General features: G+C 46.6%; 1 long non-coding RNA gene across 1 annotated transcript in view; it reads right to left on the bottom strand.

Annotated features, from left to right (window-relative positions):
* Positions 1–17,467: 17,467 nt before the first annotated feature.
* LOC129021785 (uncharacterized) overlaps positions 17,468–22,019 on the bottom strand; it is a 29,512-nt gene continuing 24,960 nt past the window's right edge. The window contains exons 2-3 of the long non-coding RNA XR_008496143.2: positions 19,598–19,756; positions 17,468–19,495 (exon numbers count right to left, since the gene is read on the bottom strand). This is a non-coding gene — a long non-coding RNA (uncharacterized LOC129021785). The remainder of the gene's footprint in view (positions 19,496–19,597; positions 19,757–22,019) is intronic.

The following is a 22,019-nucleotide window of genomic DNA, read 5'->3' as shown; positions in this document are numbered from 1 at the left end:
GGATTTAGGATCAGTTCCTTTCATCATCAAGCTCTCTACGACCTCCTGGCTCAGTGCTACCCACCCCCGCAACAGGCCCAGCTGGAGCCCCTGCTAGGATGACCAACTCATCCACGTTTGCCCAGGACTTTTCTGGCTTTAGAACCGAACAGCCAGCCACAGCCCAGAAAAGCTCTGAGCCCTGAGCCAGCAGGGATGGACGGCCACCTGAGCCTTTGGCTTTGACCCTCCTTTTCCATCAGTTTCTCGAAGCAGCTGGGAGGCTGACCTCGCAGTGGTGAAGAGTGGAGGCTGAGGAGTCCCATCATCTCAGTCTCATCCAAGTGCCCTGTGTGATCTCGGTAGGGTTACCAGATTTAGCAAACAAAAACTCAAGAAGCCCAGTTAAATGTGAGTTTCAGATAAACACGAATAATTTTGCAGTATAATGATTTTATAAATTGTATTTGTCCTATATTTTATCTGGCAACTCTAGGAGTGTGTGATCTCACAAAGCTTCCTCTCCGTGATCTAGAAATGTAAATTAAGTAAGTGAATTCCTAATCTGGTGAAAAGTAATTGATGTGACCCTCTAATCTGGCAAACAGTAAATTCCTGGAAAACAGTAGATGCTCAATAAGTTATTGACTTTGATAGTTCTGCCACTCCCTGAAGGTGTGAATAAGTGCCTACAGGTTGTGAGTGGGTTTTATCACCCTTCCAGGCACAAACAAAAAGTTCATGCAGGCTTTATTGGTTGACTCACTGAGTGGTTTGCAGCAGGGTTGGGGATCACAGCCTTTTGCCTGGCTAGAATTTAAGGAGACTGAAATAAATTGTAGTTGAAGAGATACCAAGACATTTTTCTCATTACATGCATAGAAACGCGTCTTCCTAGGACCCGGCCAATGACCACATGACCAAAATGATCACTTCGCAGGGCATGATAAGGTCGGGGAAGATGTTGTGGGAGAAAGCACCTGATTATTAGCTCTCTCGCCTTGGGCAAATCATTTCAACTTCTACAGACTTGTTTTCTTATCTGTCAAATGGGGATAAAGGAGGGTTGCCCAGCCTGCCTTGTAGCTTAGATGAGCATGATGAGGACTGCCCTAGAGGGAAGAAGTGAAAGCACTTTGCAAAATAAATGTTCTGACAAACACCACTTCCCTCCTGAGAGAGGCAGACAGAAAGCACGTGGCTTCAGAGGGCCGATCACTCCTATCTGCTTTGTGAATATCTATTCTTGCGCACGTAAGACTCAGAACTTAACAAAGGTCACTGCTGTTTGTTCTGGAGCCTTGCACTGTTTCTGGCACTGTTGAACAAATGAATGAAATCTAGAATCAAAGATTCAGTGGCAGCACAGAGAGATCCACCCAGGGCCTTTGAGGTCATCTGTTCCCAGGCACTGGCTCTGCACTGGGAGAAACCAACACCTGGAGCAAGTGGCCTGCCCACTCAAGAGGACCCGTCTAGGTAACAGAGAGCCCCTGGCAGCATCCTGGTGCACAGGAGGGTGTGGCTTTAGAATCAGGCAAATAGTAACAGCAGGAATTCCCCGGGGTGTGCAATACTGGGGAGCCAGCCCGCTGTGAAGTGCTTGACATAGATGACCTCACTGGAGCCTCATAACCCCACAGTGAGGAAGGAACTGTTATTATCCTCATTTTGCAGTGAGGAAACTGAGGCACAGAGAGGTTAAGTCATTGCCTGAGGTTGTCCAGCTGGGACATGGAGCCTCACTTACTGGAGATGCCCAGCCCCCTGGGGCTCCTATTCTCCACTGCATTTTTGTGCCTCCTCCTTCCTGGAGCTGGGGGCCCATTCTGTATGAAGGTTCTGTCAGAGGCATGTAAATAAGAGCAACTCCATGTTGAATAGGAGCTGGGTAAAATGAGGCTGAGACCTACTGGGCTGCATTCCCAGACAGTTAAGGCATTCTAAGTCACAGGATGAGATAGGAGGTCAGCACAAGATACAGCTCATACACACTTGCTGATAAAACAGGTTGCAGTAAAGAAGCCAGCCAAAACCCACCAAAACCAAGATGGCGATGAGAGTGACATCCTGTCGTCCTCACTGCTACACTCCCACCAGTGCCATGACAGTTTACAGATGCCATGGCAACGTCAGGAAGTTACCTTATATAGTCTAAAAAGGGGAGGCAGCCGGGCACGGTGACTCATGCCTGTAATCCCAGCACTTTGGGTGGCGGAGGCGGGCAGATCACAAGGTCAGGAGATCGAGACCATACTGGCTAACACAGTGAAACCCCGTCTCTACTAAAAATACTAAAAATTAGCCAGGCGTGGTGGCAGGCGCCTGTAGTCCCAGCTACTCGGGAGGCTGAGGCAGGAGAACGGTGTAAAACTGGGAGGAGGAGCTTGCAGTGAGCTGAGATTGAGCCACTGCACTCCAGCCTGGGCAACGGAGCGAGACTCCATCTCAAAAAGAAAAAATGAGGGGTGAGGCATGAATAATCCACCTCTTGTTTAGCATATCATCAAGAAATAATCATAAAAATGGGCAACCAGCAGCCCTCAGTTTCTCTTACTCCTTTACTTTCTTAATAAACTTGCTTTCACTTTACTCTGTGGATGCCCCCTGAATTCTTTCTTGCGTGAGATCCAAGAATCCTCTTGTGAGGTCTGGATCGGGACCCCTTTCCTGTAGCAGCTCCACTCCTTCTTGCTGCACGGCCTCCAACTGGGATGGGATGCTCTGAGTCTCCCTGTCCTTGCCTGTACAATTGGGCAATAATAATGCTCACATAGCAAGAGGACCCAGGATCAAAGCCAAAAACATGAGCACTGGCTGGGATCCAACCCTCCACTGTCCTACACCGGAGCCTGGAAGGGATCAAATCCTGCTGTATGACTTTAGGCACATTACTTAACCTCTCTGAGCCTTACTTTTCTCCTTTATAGAAATCAGAACAATCATAATGTTACAGGAAATGGGTCCCAATCCAGACCCCAAGAGAGGGTTCTTGGATCTTGTGCAAGAAAGAGTTCAGGATGAGTTTATAGAGTAAGGTGAAAGCAAGTTTATTAGGAAAGTAAAGGAACGAAATAATGGCTACTCCATAGACAGAGCATCCAAGGGCTGCTGGTTGCCCATTTTTAATGGTTATTTCTTGATGATATGCTAAACAAGGGGGGGGGAATTATTCATGCCTTTCCATTTTAGACCATATAGGGTAGCATCCTGATGCTGCCATGGCATTTGTTATCTGTCATGGCGCTGGTGGGAGTGTAGCAGTGAGAATGACCAGAAGTCTCTCTCATCGCCATCTTGTTTTGGCCGAATTCTTTACTGCGGACTGTTTTATCAGCAAGGTCTTTATGAGCTGTATCTTGTGCTAACCTCCTATCTCATCCTGTGACTTAGAATCCTTAACCATCTGGGAATGCAGCCCAGTAGGTCTCAGCCTCTTTTTACCTGCTCCTATTCAAGATGGGGTTGCTCTGGTTCAAACACCTCTGACAATAAGTGTGCACCCCATGGGCAGACGTGAGGATTCAGTAAAACACTGCCACATCCAGCAGCAGTGTTGGGGCCAGAATGCAGCTTGGACAGGGCAACAGGCACACAGTGGACTCTGGAGGAAAAAAATGTCCATTGCATCCCCCACCTTTTTGTTTTGTCAGATGGAGTTTCACTCCTGTCGCCCAGACTGGAGTGCAGTGTCATGATCTTGGCTCACTGCAACCTCCACCTCCCGACTTCAAGCGATTCTCCTGCCTCAGCCTCCCAAGTAGCTGGGATCACAGCCGTGCTCCACCACGCCCAGCTAATTTTGTATCTTTAGTAGAGATGGGGTTTTGCCATGTTGGTCAGGCTGCTCTCGAACTCCTCACCTCATAATCGGCCCTCCTTGGCCTCCTAAAGTGCTGGGATTACAGGTATGGGCCACGGCACCCGGCACCCCCCTTTCCCTTTTCAGGCTTCTCAGCTAAAGCCCTTTCCTTCTAGCACCCTGTCTCCCCACACAAAGGAGGAGACTCCCCTCTACCCCTTCTGCTCAGTCTGTGGACACAGATGTGTCTTTCCGTAGATCAAACACTCGTTCTCTCTGCATCTTCATTACAATTGCTATAGAAGAAACAGTCAGATACCTTTAAGTACTCTAACAAAAATGTTTAGAAGATTATTTTCCAACAAATTTTAATATGTCTATGGTATTCTATTGACCAGGTAATTTTAAGAGCAAAACAAAATATTTTGCTGGAAATGCAGCACCCAGGAATGAGAGAGGTTTTTTAATCTGAACGCGTTTTCATTCGAATGGGAACAATAAGTGACTCTTTGGAAACTGTTCTCCATCCCAGCGCTCAGCTCTCTTCTAATTAGCACCGAATAACAAAAGTATAACAGTAGCACCTCTCCTCCCAACTTTTCTAACAGCCTGTCAGAGACGGGACAGTGTGAAAAACAGCTCGGTTTATGAGCGACTTTGTCATTTTTTTCTGTTTAAAATAAAATGTGCCCACCCTGGGGGAAAGAAAAAAGTCCCTGAGGATTTAACTGCAGAAAAATGAGCCCGGGGTGGAAACTGGGAGGTGTGGGGGTGGGGAGGGAGGTGTCAGGCAAGGGGCAGGGGGCGGGTCACCTCCTGGATGTGCTGAGAAAATTCTCACTGGCTGTGTGACCTTGGACGGGTACCTTCCTTCGTGGAGGAAGCTCCCTCCTCTGGAGTGATAGGAGGATGGATGCAGGGATGTGTGGAGAAATGGAAACCTATCTATCACGCCTCTCTGTGGCAGGCATGATGGGACAGTTCTAAGCGTGTTACCTGCTTTGCTCCAGTTAACGCTCATGCCGCCCTATGAGGGAGGCCCTGGTGTGTTCCCCGCCTTAATCACAATGTCAACAGCAGACCTGAGGCTCTGACCCTGCCCTGTAATCCTGCCGTCGATGCTGCTGAGACAGGAGGTCACTTCAGCAGTGGCAGATGTCCTGGGGAGGCTGAGAGACACAGCCCCACACTGAGCTTTCTGTTGCTTTGGGTTCTTCAGAAACTAACATCATCTTAAATATTATTCATTCATTCAACACTCATGTACTAAAGTCTTATTTGATTTTTATTTTACTTATTTGCATTAAGTAGAAACCTGGGGGTTCAAAACAGGTAAGACAAGGTGCCTGCCCTCCAGGGACGGAAGCCAGATGTGTAAATAACTCATTCATTCGACAAATATTTATTGAGCATCTACTGTGTGCTCAATCTAGGTGCTGAGGACATGGCAGTGAGTGAGGATTAAGAGTCTGTCTCTGTGACGCTCACACGGTGGCAGGGTTACCAAGTGGGCAGGTCACTGTGGATGGTGATAGTAGCCCCGAGTGAAATAAAGCATGGCAGCATGATAGGAAGGGCAGCTGCTGGGACGATAAGGGAGGGCCTCCTGGAAGAGGTGGCATGGGAATGTGGATCTGAATAGCAAGGAGCGAGCCACAAGCAGAACTTGGAGAGGGTGTTCCAGAAAGGGTAAACGCCCTGAGGTGGGAGCTGGGTTTGGCGGGACCCAGCTTGGAATTAGTCACTGTGCAAAGGTGGCTGGATGCAGAAAAGCGGGAATCACTGCAGTGATCGTTCATGAAAACTTCTCAAGGAGGAGGGTCTTGCTCGTTTTTTTTTGCATCCCATAATGCCCTTTGTCAATTTGCCCATGCATCTTTCCTTCTGTATATCCGCCCATCCACCCCTTTACTTAGTCATTCTGATTCCAGCTCCCCAGGCCTCTGGTTTACCCACCAGGAAACCAATGTGAGGGAAGATGTGGCCTCTGAACCTGAAGACATTGTAGTTCCATTGAAGAAATAACAGCAGCAGAATGTTACAATTCTACTCAACGTTTACTGAACACTTAGAATGGGCAAGGCGTCGGGAAACTATCTCACACGTGGATCAGCTGGGCTGCTTGTGCCTTGTGTGGCATAGACCCTCAACTCCAACCGATTTGGGTAAAGAGAGAATGCATTGGTTTAGGCACAGAAAAGTTCAGAGGAGGAGATGGCTTTGGGTACAGCTCCATCAAAAATCAACCCTGTTTCAGCTGTGCTTGGCTGGGCGGCAGCCGCTCTGATCTTACAGCTTCCAGGCTCAGTTGTGGGGATCAGGACAGGAGCCTCTCTCTGAAAGTCCCAGCAAAAGCTACATTGTCTCTCATTGGCTCTGCTCAGATCACATGGCCTCCCTCAGCCAATCCCTGTCCCTAGAGAAATATGATTCTCTGATTGGTCAAGAGCCAAGGGTGCAGCCCTCACCCACCTCCCAATACTGGAATCCAAATGGGAAGGAGCGAGCGACCCCCCGAGAGACTCGGGCTTGAACAGGGCAGGGACTGTCGCACTCAGGCATTCACCTGCGCAGCGGCAGCTCACTCTCATTGGATCCTTTTATTGATGAAAGGGGACAGACATCATGATCCCATTTTACACTGAAGAAAGTAAAGCTTGAGGAATTTAAACCGCCAAGAATGGGGCGGACCAGAAACCAGACTTGTTCTTTCTTCTAAGTCAGTGGCTCTCCTGCGTCTTTTGCAGTAGAATTGCCACATTTAGTAAGTAACAATACAGGGTGACCAGTTGAATTTGAATTTCACATAAACACCAAATCCTGTCTTACTATAAGTGTGCTTCAAAGTATGTAAGACATAAGACAGAAAAAAGTATTCATTGTTTATCTGAAATTCAAATTTAACTGAGCATCTGTATTCTGTCATTCAACTCTACTCGCGGGGGATATTCAGCAATATCTGGAAACGTTTTCTATTGTCCCAAGTTGGGGAGGGGAGAGTGCCCCTGGCGTTGAGGACGTTGCTACACATCCTGCCCTGCACAGGGCGGCCCCCGCAGCAGAGAATTCTCCTGCTCCAGTTGTCACTGGTGCCCTTAAGTGCTACGGTCACCGTGTATAACTCTAGCATGGAAGACAGAAAGGCAATGGGCAAAGCAGCCCCACGCCAGTGGCCTTGCCTTTGCTGTGTGCATGCAACAATTCATGAGGAGCTGAGCAAACCCCCGCCGCATCATGAATGGGGCCTTCAGTTGAATTATTTGGGTTTCAATTTGGAAACGCTCAAAGGAAGCTAACGAGAATCTTTGAACTGGGGCTTAGGCATCCACACCCAGCCAGGCTGAGATAAATAGGATCTGCTGATACTCACTGGAGAAAGGAGAACATTCAAAGGGAATTTTAAAAGTTGTGCTTTTCTATTTGTTGTCGACATCTCCAAGAGACGGCTCTGAAATGAATCACCCTCTGCTGAGGAACGTGCCCCGACCTCTCCCTCCTGGGCTCATCACAAGCCCCTGTGTCAGCAGCGGATATGCTCAGCCTTGTCCCAGGCCGGGCGGGCGGGGGTAGGCGGCAGGTGAGGAGGATGAGGATGGTCGGGCCCTCCCTTCCAGACGAACCCACCTGGCCAGCTTTGCTTTGGGGAAGAACAAGGGAGCCGATCTTTTAGGCTGGGCTGGTGAGTATCACTCTCTCAAGGGCTGGAGAACTATTTATCATGTCTCCCATCAGACTTACTAATTTTGCCTGGTGTTTCACAATGCACAAAAGCCTCGTGTTGTAACTGGGGCTGTGACACAAGGTTTCAAACCCACAGAGCCATCCCTGATTTGCTAAGCAAACTTTTATGAGTTCGGATTCTGTTTTGTTTTGTGCTGGTTAGGTTGTGTCTGGGGAGAGAGGGGATGGAGGGACATACTGGTTTTGTGTGCATATGTTGCATAGATGTAGCTTTCGTCTTTGAAGTTTAAGACCAGTTGTAAATTCCTTGAAGTTCGTCCTATTTCCTTTTATATGAGCGTGTTAACAAGCTTTGGAAAACTGACAGAGCTTACAGGAAAGCATAGCTGGGTTGCTCCCTGAGCTGGGGCTTTAATTCAAACCAGAACCGGGGCCGGAGCACTGTGGCCTGGCTGGTGTTTACAAATGCAGCAGGAAGAGCCCGCTGCACAGTGATGAAGCCATCAACCTCAGATGCTTTCTGTAGACAAAGCCCCAGTTGGGATTAATTAAGAAAGGAAATGCTGCAATACTCCAAATTACTTCTCTAGTGGAAATCTTTGCACCAGATGAAATTCAACAATAAAAATGGAAGAAGAAAAAAAGCAAAAAAATGAAAACACCTCCCAGAAATGTGTTGAACGGACGCTTAGGTTTTTGTCAGTGAGGGCAGCCGAGGAAATCAGCTTCCAGTTCCTTGCACAGGAATCATGTGACATTTTCTACATACTCAAGAAGGAAAAGGCACCGGATAGGAGGCAAAGCGCTCCACTCCCAGTTAGAAGCAGACCTCCTCATCCAAGAATACACTCTGAGCTCCCTCATCAAAAGCACTTTGGTGGGAGAGAATCAAGGTGCGGAATCTTCTTCCCATATGACAAGTCTAAAGGAAGGGCATTCTTAGCTGAAGACCATGTGCCCAACTGACATGGCAGGGGGGATTTAAGAAAAACGTGGTCCCACTCATGGTTTGTCTTGGGTGCACGGTGAGTCTTACGGTGTCTGGGGACAGATACATATGAAAGTGAAATACTTGGCATAAGCTGCGGAAATTAAAGGTAAAATTTTTTATTTTTATTTTTTAGAAATGGGATCTTGCTCTGTTGCCCAGGCTGGTGTGCAGAGGTGCGATCACAGCTCTCTGCAGCCTTGACCTCCTGGGCTCAAGTGACCTCCTGCCTCAGCCTCTCGAGTAGCTAGGACTACAAGTGTGAGCCGCTGCACCCAGCCTAGGTCAAAATTTAAGGGAGCCATGAAACATGGATCCCCCAAGATTTGCCTGACTCCACTTGACAGTCAGTCTGCTCCAATCCGCTGTCTCTTGGACACTTGCTCTTCTCTCCAGAGGCCATCTGGTTTGGAGGAGAGAAAGGCCCCCTGCCCTCCTGACAACAGTCCATGCACCCCACCTAGCCCGGCCCTGCCACAAAGTGCCATTGTGCTGCTCTTTGTCCCCCAACTGTGAATTACGTGCAGTGTACCTCCCACACATCAGCGAGGGCCTCGGGGCAAGCTGGTTGATTTTTATTTTGATGAGATTTCAGGAAAAATAAATAAGCAAAATGTAAATCCTGATGGCGAACATATACTTTCTATACAGCCCATCTTAGCCAACCACATGCTGAGTCTCACGAACCCTTGGACTTTTTGATTGTTACTAAAATTCCATGTGCACCTGGTTATAGGGCCAAAATATTCCACCAGAAATATAAACAATGGCAGAGGAGAGTCAAGCTCATTGGAACCATCTTGTTGAACAGGGACCTCATTTGGGAGAAAGCTGTGGGACTGGAAGTATCTGTGTGACAATGTGTGTCTCTAGCAGAGGGGGGACTTCATGTTCAGGCAAGCAGTTCCCTTTGTAATGGCCTCTACCCTGAGGATCAGGAGCGAGTGGTTCAAGGCTTGGGCCCCTGAGTTGGACAGCTCTGAATGGAGCCCGGACCTTCCCTTACTGGCTGGATAACAAGTAACTTTCCCTGGGTCTCTTATGTAAAAAAGTAGTGGTGACAAAATTTACCTTGAACATCATATTGAGGACTAAGTGAGGGCATGTGTGGGCCCCTCTCTGGGTTGGCCATGGAGGGAGTGTTTAGTAAATGGCAGCCACTCCAAAGCAAGCCACTTGGATGGCTGGATAGTGACAGCATCCACAGATGCTGGTCAAATGAGACTTTCTAAGGCTGGGTACGGTGGCTCACGCCTGTAATCCCAGCACTTTGGGAGACTGAGGTGGGTGGATTGCTTGAAGCCAGAAGTTCGAGACCAGCCTGGCCAACATGGTAAAACCCCGGCTCTACTAAAAATACAAAAATTAACTGGGCATGGTGGTGCACGCCTGTAGTCCCAGCTACTCAGGAGGCTGAGGCAGAAGAATCGTTGATCCCTAGAGGCGGAGGTTGCAGTGAGCTGAGACCATGCCACTGCACTGCAGCCTGGGCAACAAAGCGAGATTCTGTCTCAAAACAAAAACAAACCAACAAGCAAAAAAACAAAACAAAAAACAAAATCAGACTCTCTAGAAATAATGCCATTTTTATGTGCCCAGAAACCTGAGAGTATTGTAGTTCTTCCATGCTGGTGCCTCTGAATTATGAATCAAGGGAGATGAATATGGAACCTATTTAGGCAAAATGAATTTGAAGCAGACAACAGGACTTCCTCTACTTTCCCCCAGCACATCATGGGGTTGCTTTTTCACCACGTGTGTCTGTGTGTTTGAAATATAGTTATTGAAAATAGATATTGTAAAAGCCTTGCACATGCATAGAAAAAACTCAACATTGACCAGTAGTGTAGAAGATCCCCTCCCATTACTTGTTTCCCCTCCCAGTTCTTATTTTCACGGCAAACACCCAAGGTAACTCTTATGATGCAAAGGGCATCTTTGCAGACCGTGTCTGTACTTAAAGAAGCACACACACAACTTTGTTTTACAAAAGTGAGATCACTGTTTTCATTCAATCATGTATCTTGAACAACCCTTACATTCATCCGTAGACTCTACCTCATTTGAAAAATAGATTGTAATTCTAATTTTTTTATTTATACACATATTTTTAAAGAGTTGGGGTCTTCCTCGGTCTCCCAGGCTGGAGTGCAGTGGTGCAATCACAGCTCACTGCAGCCTCGACCTCCCTGCCTCAGGCAATCATCCCACCTCAGCTTCCCAAGTAGCTGGGACTACAGGTGTGTCCCGCCACACTAGGCTAATTATTTTTTAAATTTACTTTTTGTGGAGACAGGGTCTTGTTATGTTGCTCAGGCTGGTCTCAGACTCCTGGCCTCAAGCAGTCCTCCTGCCTCAGCCTCCCAAAGTGCTGGAATTACAGGCGCTTGGCTAAATTATAATTTTTAGGTCAGTTTTGGATTTACAGAAAAATTACAAAGATAGTACTGGGAGTTCCCATGTACTCCACACTCAATGTCTCCTATTACTAACAACTTCCATCAGTATGGCACATTTACTATAACTAATGAACCAATATTGATATATCATTATTCACTAAAGCTGTACCTTATTCAGATTTCCTTGGTTCTTTTTTTTTTTTTTTTTTTTTCCCAAATGGAATTTCACTCTTGTTGCCCAGGCTGGAGTGCGATGGTGCGATCTCGGCTCACCACAACCTCCGCCTCCTGGGTTCAAGTGATTCTCCTGCCTCAGCCTCCTGAGTAGCTGGGATTACAGACATGCGCCACCACGTCTGGCTAATTTTGTATTTTTAGTAGACATGAGGTTTCTCCATGTTGGTCAGGCTGGTCTCGAACTCCCGACCTCAGGTGATCCGGCTGCCTTGGCCTCCCAAAGTGCTGGGATTACAGGCGTGAGTCACCGTGTGCAGCATCCCTGGTTCTTATCTAATGCCCTTTCTCTGTCCAGGATCCCATCCAGAATCCCACATGACGTTTGGTCATCACATCTTCTTAGGCGCCTCTGGGCTGTGACAGTTTCTTATGCTCTCCTTTTTTTTTTTTTTAAATGATCTTGACAGTTTTGATGAGTACTGGTCGGCTTTATTTTAAGATGCTGCTTTATTGAAATTTGTCTAATGTTTTCCTCATGATGAGACTGATTGTGGGTTTGGGGGAGGAAGACCACAGAGGTAGGGTGTCTTCTCATCAGATCATTTCAGAAGTACATGATATCAATATGACTTTTCACTGTTGCTGCCCTCGATCAGCTGGCTGAGGTCTACCTTATTTTGACGCAGTTGCCAAGTGTCTCCTAGTGTAGGGAGGTATAATCAATCATCTTTTTAACCAATTGAGCATTAGTTCAGGTATTGTTTTTAAGTATTAGAAATTATGCCAAAGTGTACATCCTTATATTACCCTATTTGCTCAGTATTACGGTTGTTTCTGTGCTATGATTCCTAGCTCATTTTTGAGGTGTAAACTTATTTTAATTTTTCAGCAAGGCACATTGGCTCATGCCTATAATCTCAGCACTTTGGGAGACTGAGGTGGGAGGATCACTTGAGCCCCTGGAGTTTGAGACCAGGTTGATCAATATAGCAAGAACTCATCTCTACAAAAAAAAAAAAACTAAAATTAGCTGGATGTGGTGGTGTGCACCTGTGGTCCTAGCTACTCGGGAGGCTGAAGTGGTGAGAGGATCACTTGAACCTGGGAGATCAAGGCTGCAGTGAGCCATGACTGCACCACTATACTCTAGCCTGGGCAAAAGAGGGAGACCTTGTCTCTCCAAAAAATAAACGTTTGCCATATCCTGCCAAATTGCCATCAGAAAAGATTGTTCCAGTTGGCCCTGCCTTGAACAGGTGCAGTTTCCCTTTGTCTTCCCCAATGGCGAGCTTTGCCGTCTTTTAAATCTTTGTCAGTGTCATAGGGGGGAAAGACGTACATTGAACTCAGTGACACTACATGCTGAGACTCTTTGCTTTACATCCATTGGGTGGTACCCCAAAGTCTATTTTTCAGAAAAGATTAGTTGCAGGGGCCAGTCCCAAAAGAAAATATACTCAATGCTAAACACCTGGAACAGGTAGGAGAAACATGGGAGCTAAAATCAAAGTGCATTTTAATTTAAGAGTTTCAAAGCACCAACTCTCTATTTCTAAGAGTTTCTTCTTTGCTAATGGGACGATGTGTCTGTTGGGTGAAGGACACATTTGGTCTTCCTTCCTTGTCCTCATTGATTCCATCTCATCTCCACCTTTGGGATGCAGTTCCCATCTGAAAGGTCTGTGTCTTCGAAACCCCGGCCTCATCCCTAGGGTGGAGAGACTGGTTTTCCATGCGTGCGGCCTCTACTCTGTTTCAAAATTTATACAAATCACAGGGAACCAGTCCTTTCAAAACTGAAGATTTGACAACTATTTACATGCTGAATGAGAGCCAAGCTATATCCATTTTTAAATGTTTATATGGGCTCGACAGCCACTCTAAAGCAAAGGGAGCGTGGGCACCCTAGAGGCCTCAGCTCCAAGACCGCCAGCCCCGACATCCCCTTTCTCCACGATTTGGTACGTGCCACTGGGGGAAACAAAACTGAATTCTTGCTGCTCCCCCAGTGCAGACCACCATCATCTCAAGTCTTCGGGATGACCCCTCAGGCCAAAACAGCTCTCGCTCCCACCATCACCTCTGCCCTTACACTATGATATTTTCCTTTAGAACGCTCACTGAATCCTGTTTACTTTACTGAATATATGTACTTGTTTATTTGATTCCTGTCTGCACGACTACTAGAATGCAGGCTCCACGGGGAAAGGTACGATGTTTTGGTCACTCTTGAATCCCCAGTGCCAGGAACCATGCCTGACACATAGTAGGTGCTCAATAAACACACGGTCTCCTCCCATTTATTCTCTACGCTGCAGCCAGTGTCACCTTTCCAAAATGCAAAACTTACAGAGAAGCTCTTTTCCCCAGCTCAAACCCTTTGGTGCCTCCCTGTCTCCCTCTGGGTAAATTTCCAACCTCTGAGCCTGCCCCACTGGGTCCTACTGGATTGGACCCACCATGCTCCACCTTCGGCGTCCTTGCCCACTCCTCTCGCCTTCGGGTGCTCCAGCCACAGGGAGTCTGCTGGGTTCCTTGAAGGTAGATTCCCTCCCTCTTCTGGACCTTAGCTCTGTGCCCCTGCCTGGCCCCAACTTCTGCTAGTAAGGTATCAACACCTCCTCCAGGAAGCCTTCCCTCTACCCCTATCCTGTGTCTCCCAATATGCCTCCTGCCACTCTTCCCTTAGCCTTGTCCAAGTAATCAGAGCCAACAGGGAGCCAGAGAACCAGGCTGATATTTCCCTGGGATGGTTGCTAAGACAACCTGAGATTCAGGGAAGCCCTTAAAACACAGAGGTCAAGAGTTCACACTCTGGAGTTAGAACCGGGCTTGAGGATTTCCAAGGCACTTTTTTTTTTTAATTCTCTGAGCCTCAGTTTCCTCATCTGCAAATTGGGAATAACGCTTTTTTCTTGTAGTATGAGAAACATTAAGTTGGGTTTTTATCACTTTTTTAATGGAAATTTTTATTGAGGTAATTGTAGATTCACATGCAGTTGTAAGAGATAACACAGAGCCATCTCTTTTACACTTTGCCCAGGTCCCCCCAGAGGTAGTATTTTGCAAAACTGTAGTATAATATTTCAGTTGGAATGTTGGCATGGATGCAATTCAGGAATAATTCACAATGAAAAGTTGTGAGTTTTTTCCCAGATATTTGCATCAGGACATTCAGTTAATATGGCAGTGGTGAGCATGAATTCAAATCCGGACTCTCGTCTTGGTTCTGAGGTAAGTAGCTGTTGTTTTTGGCTGCCAGCACCCATTTCCCCATTCCCCTATTCTCTATATTTTGGTAATAGACCTTGCTTGCCTCCATGACACATAACTCAGGCCACAACAGGCAGAGTGGCTTATACTGTGGCCTAAGTATTGCTCAGAGATGTGCTTGTGATCCGAGCAGAACCAGTAAGAGTCCTTCCTTGGGAAATGTAGGAAGCTCTGTTTCCAACACTATGGCACATGGGATCTGGGCTGAGGGATGTCCTCCCCGCTATGAGATGAAAGGCTATTTCCAAAGACAAGTGGAAGAGAATGAGAGAAAGAGACAGAGAGACAGAGAGGGAGGCAGCAGGTAGCAAAGTGCAGCTCCTCTTCTTCTTTCTTATCTCTTCTTGCCTTTCTTTGAGCCTATAATAAATGTTCCAGTCCTCTGAGCCAACACATTGCCTTTTGGTAAAGCAAGATTTTCATTATGCTGGTGACATGTGTGCCCAAGAAAGTCCAGAACCAACATCATCATAAGCAAGTCACTCTGAGACTTAGTTTTCTCACCCTTGACATGGACAGTCATTTTAAATTATCAGTATAACTCTGCAAAGATTCCCAGATAGCGTCTGAGGACCCATTGTGTTCCATCTACATGAACTCAAAGTAAAATTGGCATTCATTTATTATTTGTATGATGAAATCCTTGAAAGTTACAGTAAGATTTCCAAGACTTGTTAAGAGGAAAGGGGCACGGTCATATTTTTCTTCCCTGTGAACAAATTAATGGCACCATGACACTGCAAACCTCAGTTTTATAGCTTCAGTGGGAACTTGGATTGTCTTTTTCCTTTGTGCTCCACATTACCTTCGATGCAGATTCTTGAAGACGAGCTCTCCTTCATGGTTGCCAACTGATAATTTAAGGTGAAGAATTTAAGAGGGAGGAAAGGAACTAGATGCTTGGCTAGCTCCACCTGAGGTCATATCCCAACTTTCTGAAAGAGTGGGATTGTTAAGAGCAGTGCTTCTTAACCGGGTGATTCTGTCCCCCAGGGGACACCTGGCAATGTCTGTAAACATTTTTGGTTTTCACAACCAGGAGGGTGTTACTGGCATAGAGTGGGTGGAGACCAGGGATGCTGCTAAACATTCCACAGTGCACAGGATGGCCCCCACCACCAAGAACGATCCAGCCCCAAATATCACTAATTGTCAAGACTGAGAAGCCCTGATGTGAAGCGCTCTGGCAGCCAATTGTTCAATTTCGCCTTAAGACATGGCCTATCTGTTCATTAATCACAACGGGAATGATCAGATTAATTCCAGTAGGCGTTGTGGCAAGTCGGGGAAAGTTCCTCTCCCAAGAAGCTTGACAATCTGAAAGCAAGTATAGAGTAGAGGCAGAAAATAAAGCCAAACATAAATTGAGGTTTACTCTGGCTAGGGTGTTTGCTGTTGCCAATACGGCGGGCTTTCCCACCAAGCAAGGATGAGTGCTTTTACTAAATAAGTTTAATGGCACCAATGAAGACGGGACCTCGAAAGGCTTGTGGCTCATTTCACCAGATGTAAGTGGGAGCCTGCTCTGAGGCAAGCCCAATTCTAGGAACTGAGTACCTTGCAGTGGAAACACCGGGTGCAACCTCCCAGCCTGCTGTTCTTGTTGGTGAGTGTTATGGGGGAAGAGAGGGAAGAGAATGAGTGAAATGAGTGGGGGCGGGGGAGGGGATGGATGCTGTATTATCCACTCGGTAACTTCACGACTCACCCAGGTGATCCTGGTTCTAGAACTCTCATTTACCGGAGGTGGGGAGGAGTGGGGGGAAGGGAAGAGAAGCTCACATTTATTGAGTTCTATTGAGGGCCCAACACTCTGTCTACACAATCTTGACTAATCTCACTAACCCTCCTCCTACCTCTATGAGATAGACACCTTATTTGGTTGGGACAGAGGAGGAAACTGAGGGCCTGATAAAAAAGGAATTACTTCTATTTTGACACAACTCCATTTCAACTTTGTTTAAAATGAGAAAAAAAATTAGACACAGGTTGCACTCCAGCCTGGGGGACAGAGTGAGACCCCATCTCAAAAATAAAATGGGCAGGGGTGTATGGGTGGGGTACCCTCCTTCCTTCCCCCCTTCCTCCTTCCTCCCTTCCCTCCTCCCTCCTGTCACCTCTCTGGGGAGGTGACAGGAACAGAGACCTGAAGACAGAACAACAGCAAGCAAGGGAGAGGTGGTGACAAGTGGTGTGATTCAGGACATGGGTCTCAGCAGAGCTGGCAGGATTCGCTGAGGGATCAGACAAGAGATGGGAGAGACTGAAAGGTGTCAAGGAAGATGTTCATTTGTGCTGACTATGAAAGAAATACAGGAGCATCTATTTTGTTCACTCTTGTACTCTCAACATCTGGCACAATATTTAGCACATTGTAACACAGAAAATGTTTTGTGAAAGTCCTCTTGCTTCTTCTCCTCCCTCCTAGTTAGCTGCCTGGAATATGGGTGTGATGGCTGGAACTCCAGCAGCCATAAAGAATCATGAGGTGACATCTTTCTGAAGCTACATACTAGGGACAGTGGAGCAGAAAGACAGATGGTGCTGAAATCCCTGATAAGTGTAGAGTCTCCATCCCAGCTCTGGGCTACTCATCTTCATACTTCTTTCACACAAGAAGATATATCTCTGTTTCTTTTAAGTTATTATTTCACACTGGCTTCTGTTCCTAGCAGCTGAATTTGATTTCCAACTGCATAATGTTATGTCTAATTTTTTTTGAGATGGGGTCTCACTCTGTCCCCCAGGTTGGAGTGCAGTGGTGCAATAATGTCTAATTTTTTTCTCATTGTAAACAAAGTTGAAATGGAGTCATGTCAAAATAGAAGTAATTCCTTTTTTTTTTCCCAGGCCCTCAGTTTCCTCCTCTGTCACAACCAAATAAGGAGTGTATCTCATAGAGGTAGGAGGAGAGTTAGTGAGATTACTCAAGGTTGTGTGGACAGACTGCTGGGCCCTCAGTAGAACTCAATGTTAGCTTCTCTTCCCTTATCCCCAGTAAATGAGAGTTCTAGAACCGGGAGCACCTGGGTGAGTGGTGAAGTTCCAGATTGGATAATAGAGGGTCCTCCACAGCGGTGTTGCACACAAGTGTGACTCACAGAAATAATTTAAGTTTTTATAGTAGCTGCAATAAAAAAATAGTAAGGAACAGGTGAAACAATTTTAATAATATATTTTATTTAAGCTAATATGTGTTCAATATTACCATTTCAACATGCAATCATTACTAAAAATTATTAATGAGTTGGGGTTTTTTTGGTGCTAAGTCTTCACATCTGATATGTGTTACACACTCACAACACATCTCAGTTTTGACCAGCCACATTCCAAGGGTTCGGGAGCCATGTGGTGTGTGGCCACTCTTGGATATCATAGGTCTAAGCCGTGAGGTTCACTGTACCCAAGTAGATGATGACAGCTACAGACCCTGGCAGAACCAGCCCACGCTGAGCCCCTTTTGCCACTTGGAACACCTTGAAGTGGTCACACCAATGAATTCTCTGTTCACTCAACACAGAGAACAGTCCTGCGTGGGTCCAACAAGACTTGGAGCGTCCCTAAAGGAGACAAATGTCCTCTACGGACCCAATGTGTGCAGGTTTGTTCATTCATTTACCCAACAAGTATGTGCTGATTGGGGACACAGCAGTGATAAGACCCTTCTCCAGTGTGGTGGTTGTCAATGAGGGACAATTTTTTCTCTCAGGGGACATGTAGAAATGCCTAGAGACATCTGTGGTTGTCGCAACTGAAGGTGGGGGAAATGCTATTGGCCTCTAGTGGGTAGAGGCCAGAGATGCCAATAAACATTTTGCAATGCCCAGGACAGCCCCCCAACAAGAATGATGCAGTCTCCAATGTCAGTGGGGCTAAGGTTGAGAAACCTTGTTATGGTGAGGGAGCCTTGTAATCACCATAGCATGACATGTTTATAATGAGAAAAGCCAGGGGACTTGGAAGCACATAGGAGAGACCGTTAGCGTGTGATGTCTGTGCTGAAATTAGAAGGATGAACTATGCTGTGGGCAAAGAGAGAAGGCAAAATGTGCATCAGGCAGATGTCATGGCCTGTACAAAATCGGGGGATGAGAGAGGGCTGATTTTCTTGGAGGAAGCAGAGGGGGCTGTCTTGCTGGAACGGACAGTGCAAGGGGAAGAATCGAACAGATAAGGTCAAAGAAGCCATATACAGAGGTCAGATCATGTAGAGCACTTAGTTAAGAAGCTTGACTCAATCTCAAGGGCAATAGGGACCCATAGAAGGTTCTGAAGTGAAGTGAGGGTTTGTGAGCAGAACAGATTTGTCTCTTAGCAAACCAGGCAAGGAGACCCTTTTGGAGGCAGTTATGGTATTCAGTGGTATTTAAAGACCTCAGAGTGGGCTGCAGGGCTCACACGCCTGTAGCCTCTAACCAGTTCTGCCTGTTTTGCCGCTGCTGCCGCTGCTACTGCTATTGTCTATTTGATGCATTTGGCGAGGGGTGAGCCCGCGCTTCTGCATTTCCCCTTGAGCAGCATCTGACCATGACTAGCTCCCTGAGACTTTGTCCTTCTGAGGAGGTGGGAAACCAGAGGGCCATTCTAATGGCCCCTTCCTGTCCCTCTTCCCCTCCATGCCCCTCCACAGACTGGCTGGGTTTGTCACTAAACCAACCCTCCCGAGGTCCCAGCCTCAGGAACAAAAGCCCCAGACCATTTCCAGTAATGCAATTTCATGCTCCGAGGTCTTTCACCACTCTCGGAGCTTTTTTTGGAGTTTCTTCTTCCAAAAAGTGCGTGTTCTTGAGAAAGACAAAACAAAGCCCAGCATTTCTCTTTAGTTCCAGTAAGCGCTTTGAAAAGTCCCAGCTCTCCTTCTGACAACTGTGCTTCCTTTGTGGCCACTGCCACCAGATCTAATTTTTTTGTTTGTTTGTTTTGTTTTTCTTAAAAATGAGTTTCCAGGCTGGGCGCGGTGGCTCACGCCTGTAATCCCAGCACTTTGGGAGGCCAAGGAGGGCAGATCATCTGAGGTGAGGAGTTTGAGACCAGCCTGGCCAACATGGTGAAACCACGTCTGGGCATGGTGGCAGGGGCCTGTAATGCCAGCTACTCCGGGGGCTGAGGCGGGGGAATCGCTTGAACCTGGGAGGCAGAGGTTGCAGCGAGACGATATCGCACCACTGCACTCTATCCTGGGCACAGAGCAAGACTCTGTCTCAAAGACAAAAAAAAAAAAAAGAGTTTCCTTTGGTGAAAACTTTTTAAAAAAATTTATGGATCCCCTCCCCCTCCTCCTCCTCTCTTCTTTCTCACCTGTCTTCCAAGGTGACTCTAGTTTGCTCCTGCTCCTTTCCGAGCAGGAATAACTGCACTCCAGGAAGGACAGGAAGAGCGGCAGGCAAATGCTGATCGGGTGTCAAGCTGCCTCTAAGAATGAAAGTGGGCGCTCTCTTGGCTCCAAAGACCTGTGCCCTGGAAAGAACCCAAATGTCCATCAACAGATCAGTGGATCAACAAAATACAGAATATCCCTACTAAGGAATATCATTTGGTCTCAAAAGGAATAAAATTTGAACACTTGGTGCAACAAAGATGAACTCTGAAGACATGAAGCTAAAGTGAAAGGAGCAGACACAAAAGGACAAACACTGTGCGAGTCCACTTTCCGGAGGTTCCTAGAGCAGGTAAATTGATAGGGACAGAAGATAGAAAGGAAGTCACCAGCAGCGCAGGGGAGGAGGGGGCGGGGTGTTAGTGTTTAATGGGAACAGACTTATAGTTTGGGTTGACAAACACCTGGAGTTATAGTTTGGATGACCACACCTGGAGACAGGCGGTGGTGATGGTTGTAAAACAATGCAAATGTACTTAATGCCTCTGAGCTGTGTACTTAAACATGGTTAAAATGGTAAGTTTTATATCATTTGTATTTTACCACGATTTTTTTAAAAAGTAATTTGTTCTTGACATGTTTTCCACTCAAGAGTCCGGGTTCCAAAGGAATATAAATCATTCTGTCATACAGATAATGCACATGTATGTTCATTGCAGCACTATTCACAATAGCAAAGACATGGAATCAACCCAAATGTCCATCAATGATAGACTAGATAAAGAAAATGTGGTACATAGGCCAGGGGCGGTAGCTCACGCCTGTAATCCCAGCTACTCAGGAGGCTGAGGCAGGAGAATCGCTTGAACCCGGGAGGTGGAGGTTGCAGTGAACTGAGATGGTGCCAATGCACTCCAGCCTGGGCAACAGAGTGAGACTCTGTCTCAAAAAAAAAAAAAAGAAAAGAAAGAAAATGTGGTACATATACACCATGGAACACTATGCAGCCATAAAAGAAACAAGATTATGTCCTTTGCCGGGACATGGATGAAGCTGGAAGCCATTATCCTAAGCAAACTAACACAGGAACAGAAAACCAAACACTGCATGTTCTCAGTTATAAGTGAGAGGTGAGCAATCAGAACACAGGGAGGGGAACAACACACATTGGGGCCTGTTGCAGGGGGAATGAGGGAGGGAGAGCATCAGGATATATAGCTAATGCATGCGGGGCTTAATACTTAGGTAATGGGTTGATAGGTGCAGCAAACCACCATGGCACATGTTTACCTATGTAACCAACCTGCACATCCTGCACATGTATTCCGGAACTTAAAATTAAATTAAATTAAATTTAATTTAATTTAAAAAAAAGAAAAAAGAGTCAGGCTTTGCCTTTCCTGAAATTGCTTCTCTTAGAGAAGCCCCAAGCAGTGGAAGTGTTAGCTCTGATGTAGTTTGGATCTGTGTCCCCGCCCAAATCTCATGTTAAATTGTAATTCTCAGTACTGGAGGTGGGGCCTGGTGGGAGGTGATTGGCTCATGGGGGTGGATTTCTCATGAATGTTGTTGTCACAACTGAAGGTGGGGGGAGTTCTATTGTCCTGTAAGGGGTAGAGGCCAGAGATGCCAATAAACATTGTGCAGTGCCCTGGATAGCCCCCTAACAACAAAGAATGATGCAGTCCCCAACGTCAGTGGTGCCAAAGTTGAGGAACCTTGTTCTGGAGAGGGAGCCTCGTAATCACCACGGCATGACATGTCCATAATGACAAAAGCCCAGGGGGCTTGGGAGCACATAGGAGGGACTGTTAGCATGTAATGTTTGTGCTGAAATCAGAAGGGTGCACTGTGCTGTGGGCAAAGAGGGAAGGCAAAGAGTGCATCAGGCAGATGGCATGGTGTGTGCAAAATTGGGAGACGAGAGAGGGAAGTGCCATTCTCTTAGTGCTGTCCTCACAATAGTGAGTGACTTCTTGCAAGATTTGGCTGTTTAAAAATGTGGCACCTCCCCACTCTCTCTCTCTTGCTCCTGCTATGTGACATGCCTGCTCCCCCTTCACCTTCTGCCATGATTGGAAGCTTCCTGAGGCCTCCCCAGAAGCCAAGCAGGTGCCAGCATCATGCTTCCTGTAAAGCCTGCAGAACTGTAAGCCAATTAAACCTCTTTTCTGTATAAATTACCCAGTCTCAAGTATTTCTTTATAGCAATGCAAGAACGTCCTAACATAGCTGCCAAGTGTACTTATTGTAAACTCTGTTGTGTCTGTTAGTCATTCCTGCTTCTTTTAATAGCAACTCAATTTTTCTTGAAACCTCCCTCTCACTCCCAAACACACACACATGCATTTACTACATTTACCATCTTAGCCCACGTGGTTGGGGTAGAGCTGGCCCGGCCTC

The sequence above is a fragment of the Pongo pygmaeus genome, chromosome 21, assembly GCF_028885625.2.
Source record: "Pongo pygmaeus isolate AG05252 chromosome 21, NHGRI_mPonPyg2-v2.0_pri, whole genome shotgun sequence".
Classification (NCBI taxonomy): Eukaryota; Metazoa; Chordata; class Mammalia; order Primates; family Hominidae; genus Pongo; species Pongo pygmaeus.
The sequence above is the reverse complement of the archived record's forward strand: the minus strand, read 5'-3'. Positions and strand labels throughout refer to the sequence as shown.